We start from the raw sequence: 5,882 nt of genomic DNA, 5'->3' as shown, positions 1-5,882 counted from the left end.
TCTCTGTCTTTCTGTGTTAGCTCTGGTGACTTTCTTAGGGTGTACCCTCCCCAGCACCCTTCACAACCCTGAATTGGATAAATGGAAGAAAATGGAGAGATGAACTGATTAAGTGTATTATCGAAAATCACATGAAAAAGAACTTTAACCTCTTAAGCCCCAATGCCCCCTGATACGGGGGCAAAAGGCAGGAGATCAGTTAGGCTTGGGGCTTAAGAGGTTAAAAGGATGTAAAGAAATCTTTTTAATCAACTCCATCTGAGAAGCTTAATATTGGTGAGAAGCTGCTAATAAAGCCATTCACAGGCTTAAATTATACCTCTGAGTAAAGTGACCAAACTTGCTGGTCTGGGTACAAAAGTGGGTTGAGCCAGACCAGCATCATAATGGGCTGTGTTTCACGAGCTGTGAAAAGCTGTATCCTTGATATACAGGAGAGCAGAGAGTGGATACTATGCTCTGGTCAGAAGAAGAGGTGGATGTATGTGGAACATTTATGTCAACAATCTACACAATAGTTTGCTGATGGTTTATAAAGGATTTTATCCAAAAATGGCAGCTTCTTGGGGATTTACACTTTTTCTCTGCGTGCTGCTGATGGTGTGTAGAGGCTTGAGCCTTGCGGGTGAAGATCCAGATCAAACCTTATCAAGCAGTGGTCAAGTAAAAGCTCTTAATCCAGAAATAGACAATGCACTGAGCTCAAACCATGGCACAACTGAAGAAGATGGCCATGCAGTGGAGCCCATCACTACACTGCCTATTGTGTCCTGGAAGTGGCATCATGTCACCACCCCGTACCTGGTGGCCCTGTGGATCCTGGTTTCCTGGCTCTGCAAACTTGGTGAGTCCTGCAAAGTCCTGTTTCTGCAAGGCTCCGCTCTCCCCTCATCAACCAGAAACCCTGGAAAAGCTATTTTTGCACAAAGCTATTAAAACCTATTTTAACTAGAATTTTATACTCAATTTGAATATCTATTGTGTAGAACACAGATAGAAAAATAATGAGAATTTAAATTTTTTTTTTAACTATTTGCTGCTATCTACATTGTTAATTGGTGATTTTGTCTCCACACCTTAGGGGTTAAAGTGGGATTCAGTAGGTGGGATGTTATAGCAGTGCAGAAAAGAAAATAATTGTAGAACATAGAAGTAGGTCCCAAAAATTTCCAGATTTCTTTGCCTGCAGGCTGTGAGCAGCAGAGCTGTGCTGCTACTCTTTGTAGATTCCATCCATCCATTGTCTTCCACTTATATAAGCAGATGTAACATGAACTACCGTAACTGATTTCCCACTCCTAGACAGTGTAAACCTCTTAGACTGACCATGAACACTATCGCTGCTCTACACCAACCCAACATTCAATTTAACTCAATTTACTTTTATAGCGCCAAATCACAACAGTCGCCTCGGAGCATTTTAGATTATAAGGTAAAGACTGTACGATAATATAGAGAAAATCACAAAAATCTGATTATCTTCTTTGAGGAAGCACTTGTGGACTATGGAAAGGGAAAAAATGGGGAGGAAGACAGGCCAAGAGACACATTATAGAAGAGAGCCGGAGATTAACCCATTGAACCCCATTACCCCTGGTGCAGATAGGGAACACGGGCTGTACCGCCAGGTCTGTTATTCAAATATAGACATGTACAGTATCCAAAGAAATGTCAGAATCTCAGCTAAAAGCGCACAAAACAATTTCCATGATCACTAAAAACAACTAAAACAACAAGGAATTAAAGAGACACAATTTGCGGATCCCCATGTTCTCCTGATGGCATCGACACAAACAAACAATGTCTCTGCTGGAAACACAGATCTCACAGATTCCAAAACTACAAGATCTGTCATGTTCCAACCAACATTCAATGAACCAGCACTGCAATACAGCCACTTTTCCTGCATAGCTGCATCTCCCATGTGGGCTTCAAGAGCATCTTCCCATCATATACTGCTATTTTCTGCCTTATTTTCTTGCAAAGACGCATTATGCACCATTGTTTTTGCAAAAATGACCTCTGACAAGAAAGTTAATTTCTTCTATTCAATACCTAAGAAATTTTGACTTTTACAGATGGTGCCAAATTGTAAAATACTTAGCTATGTCTCTAATGAAACCTCTGTAAATTTGCTCTGTTTCACTTCAGTGGCACAATTCTTTCTACAGTTGATGTCTATATGTTGATCAATGCTTTCTTCAGTTTTTGGTCTACTGCAGCACATTTGAGTCGTTATATGCTATAAAAGGCAACAAAAAAACTCTTAAAAAAGGCAGTGATCACTGTTGGCCTCTCTCAGTTTTTATTACCACTGTTCTTTTTAAAGCTCAGTTTTAAAAACCTAACAATGTAACTAAGGTCCAGCCCATGCAGCAGTATATTAATGACTAACCTCGTATTGTTGATAGATTATCTATCTCAGTTGTTCTCCTGACTTAAGTTTGGTGCGTTTACAGTTTACTCCACCAGAGTGCCTATTTCGGGTCACTTTTGCCGGTCCAAGCCCGGGTAAAGGAGCAGGGGTTGGAATTGTGACATTAAAAAAAACAATAATTGCTAAAAGAAATTTAATTTGTAGTTCTAAATAAACTCTAAATGCATTTAGGACGTTTTTTACTCACTTTATGTCTCTTCCACGATGTTATTTCTCTCTCCAACAACATAGGCTACAATTAGATTAGCATGACAAATTATGCAAATTAGGCGATGACGTCATTTAGCGACTTCTAGCGACTTTTAGGACAACCAATAGCGATTTCCTTACTGAGAGTTGGCAACACTGCGGGCGAGGTGCCCACTCGCAGCACCGCTGCTTGTTTGAGAGTAAGAACGATCACACTTTTTACGTCAAAAAGTTGTCATAAAAGAAGTCTCCAATAACACCAGAGAAAGTTTGCCAGATTAGTCGCTAGTCGCTTTAGCAAAAGAAAGGTCGCTAAGGGGGTCTGAAAACTCCGCTAAATGGAGCGACAAAGTTGCTAATTTGGCAACACTGCAGGTGGCTAGCTACGCATAGCTTTTGTAGCTAGCCACCCACGTAGAACTCATTATAAACCAGCCTAGCCCAACTTTTGCAACCTTACAAATGTCACTACTGTGTAGGTGTTCTAGGTTCATTAATGGCTGAAGTGATAGTAGAGGCTGTACATTTCAAAAATCCATCATTCAGAACTGGTATATTATGTTTAGGTGGAAACTAGCGAGCTAACTCCTTGCTAACTTTTGAACTCCGTTTAAATTTGATAAATCCTGTTTTCATGGATGCCTGGATGTTCAAAATGTGTTAATTTCATAAATAAAATGTAATTTTTCTCTATGCACTTCATGGATTTCATAAGAAACACACTGTAGTTGTTCACACAAAGCATAAAGGTAAAAAACAATATATACAGTGTTATCTTCATTTTAGATGGTGGTCAGAGGGCCCGGTGGCGCCAGTGTCCAGCAGCCTCGCCTCTCTCAGTGCGCCCCAGAGCGGCTGTGGCTACCATTATAGCTTGCCATCACCAGTGTGTGAATGTGTGGATGACTATATATGTAAAGCGCTTTGGGGTCCTTAGGGACTAAGTAAAGCGCTATACAATACAGGCATTTACCATTTACCATTTACCATTTACTATTTAGGGACCTGAAGTGGAGTTTGGACCCAGAAACGGCTAAGTGACGTCAGAAATAATAACTGGATGATTAAGCCCCACAAGTGTTAGCTTTATTTTGATACCAAAATGGTTAACACAGAGTTTGTAACTGTAGAGATTCTAAAATACTATTGTAATTTTTCTTTTTTTTTTTAATTGTCTACCCCGCGCCTGCATTATTAATCACCAAAACTTAATACACATTTCCTCTCTGTTTCAGTATTACTCTCAAAGCCAGCAGACTTTATACTCTTTGTTCTAGGTGGAATTTGAGTTACAGCTACCCTAGATGACGATTTTTGAACAAAGCATTTCAGAGAAATTTAATTCACAGGTACTTAGAATGTCACTGCAAGGGCAACTTTAGCTGCAGTTTACGCCAAACAGGAGGAGAAAAGTGGGATCAGTGGCTGAGATTTGACCCATGTGAATTAGTTTTATAAGCAGATTACATCAGTATCTCTATCTGATTAATGGATACATCTGAGCTCTTTTGGTAGTTAAATCTTGTTTCTCTCTAAGAAAAATGGTTAAATCTTACATAAGAGCTCTGCTTGTAATCAAGTACCACACATAAAAAAACACTGTTTTCTCTCCTGTTTCAATTTCCCAGTTTGGACATACATAATCAGGCAGCTCTTGTTATAGCTTCCAAGCACATACTACTGGATCACTTCACTCAATTAGAAACCTTCCTATGCAAATCTGACTGACAGGAAAAATCTAGTGTCAAATTTTCAAAATAAAAGACCAACATTACTTGACTGTTGGACAATGATGTACACTTTAGCGTCAGGCTTTTAAACAAAACAAATAAAACACAAGAACAGGAAACTACCTACATTCAAATGAATGGATTGATTATTTGCTCATACTATTTAAGAATGTACTCACACTAGGCATTGCTTTTATTTTGACTGAGGGTTCTTAGACAAAACTAGGTTTGGGCTGTTGTTCTAAACTGCTTTGGTGACCTAATTTTTAATTGCAGGAGGACCACAAAACCTTACTGAGAGCAATTTCCTATAGAAAAGAGGGACACACATTCATGGAAAACCTTTACTAGATCAAGTTATGATCTTGATCTGTTGGTTGGCATTCATTTCAGAAAAATTTGTACAGGAGTATCATCTAACCTAACTGAGATGAGTTACGGATGAGTTTTAGACAAAAGCATTTCAGAGGATTCAGAGAATCGACCCAAAGTTTTGCACAATTACTCCGGCAACTTGAGCTGCTGCTGTCTAGAACTGATAGGGATGGGCGGTGTCACTGGATGAACTTTTATTTTAATGAGTGTTTTCTAACTGATGAATTTGATCATTTGCTCTCAGTGATTACTGGGTTTAAGTTTAAGGGAAATGGGCCATGGAACTGTGGACAATGTAAAAATATGAACAGGGTTGTGTGCGGCAGGCAGGAATGGAGGACCCAGTATGAAGACTCCAGGATGCAAAAGGTAAACTCAAAACTCAGCTTTACTGGAAATCGGAAAAGAAAAACAGAAAACTAACTAAACTGGAAACACTCATGAAGCAAAAAGGCAGACAGACAGGACATGACACTGGATGGAAGAAAACAAAGGGGTTAAATACACAAGGAATGACGAGTGAACAGGAAACGCGACGAACACAACTGGGGCTAATTACGCACAACGAGACAGATGATGCAAAGCTGAATATAACACATGAGACGAGGTACCTTCAAAGTAAGAGAGGCAAAAGCAGAACATGGCGCACACAGACAGGAGACAACCAAATTAAAACGGGAAGTAACAGGAACACACACACAGACCAGACCCAGATAGACACGACACAGACGAGTCCGGGAAAGAACAGACATGAAAACACAACAGACAACGAACACAGGACACAGGGAAGGCAGTATAACAAAACTAAGAACTACACATCAGAAATACAAAACTAAATAATAGAAAAACTAAATCAAAGAACATAGATAATCAAAACCACACCCACTGGGTCACCAGACCCAGGTATCCTTACAGATGTCTACGTGTATGTGCGGACATGTGAGCAGTTTTGTGTACATCTTTGCTGATATAAATGTGGGACTGTGGTTATTTGTTTATAACTAAACAAATGGGATCAGATACAACCTGTACAAATTATTTGTTATTATCATGCAAGCTTTGACTATGCATAATTGGGCGGTGTTTGCACTGACAACCCATCACACTATCAGTAGTAATGAAATGTTATTTGTGTTTTGTGGGTTTACATT

General features: G+C 39.5%; 1 pseudogene; it reads left to right on the top strand.

Annotated features, from left to right (window-relative positions):
• The first annotated feature begins 552 nt into the window (after positions 1-552).
• The window catches only part of LOC120726446, a 15,963-nt pseudogene continuing 10,633 nt past the window's right edge, over positions 553-5,882 (top strand).

Source organism: Simochromis diagramma, unplaced genomic scaffold (genome assembly GCF_900408965.1).
Source record: "Simochromis diagramma unplaced genomic scaffold, fSimDia1.1 OVJJ01000753.1, whole genome shotgun sequence".
NCBI classification, from domain to species: Eukaryota; Metazoa; Chordata; class Actinopteri; order Cichliformes; family Cichlidae; genus Simochromis; species Simochromis diagramma.
This window is presented reverse-complemented; position numbering and strand designations above follow the sequence as displayed.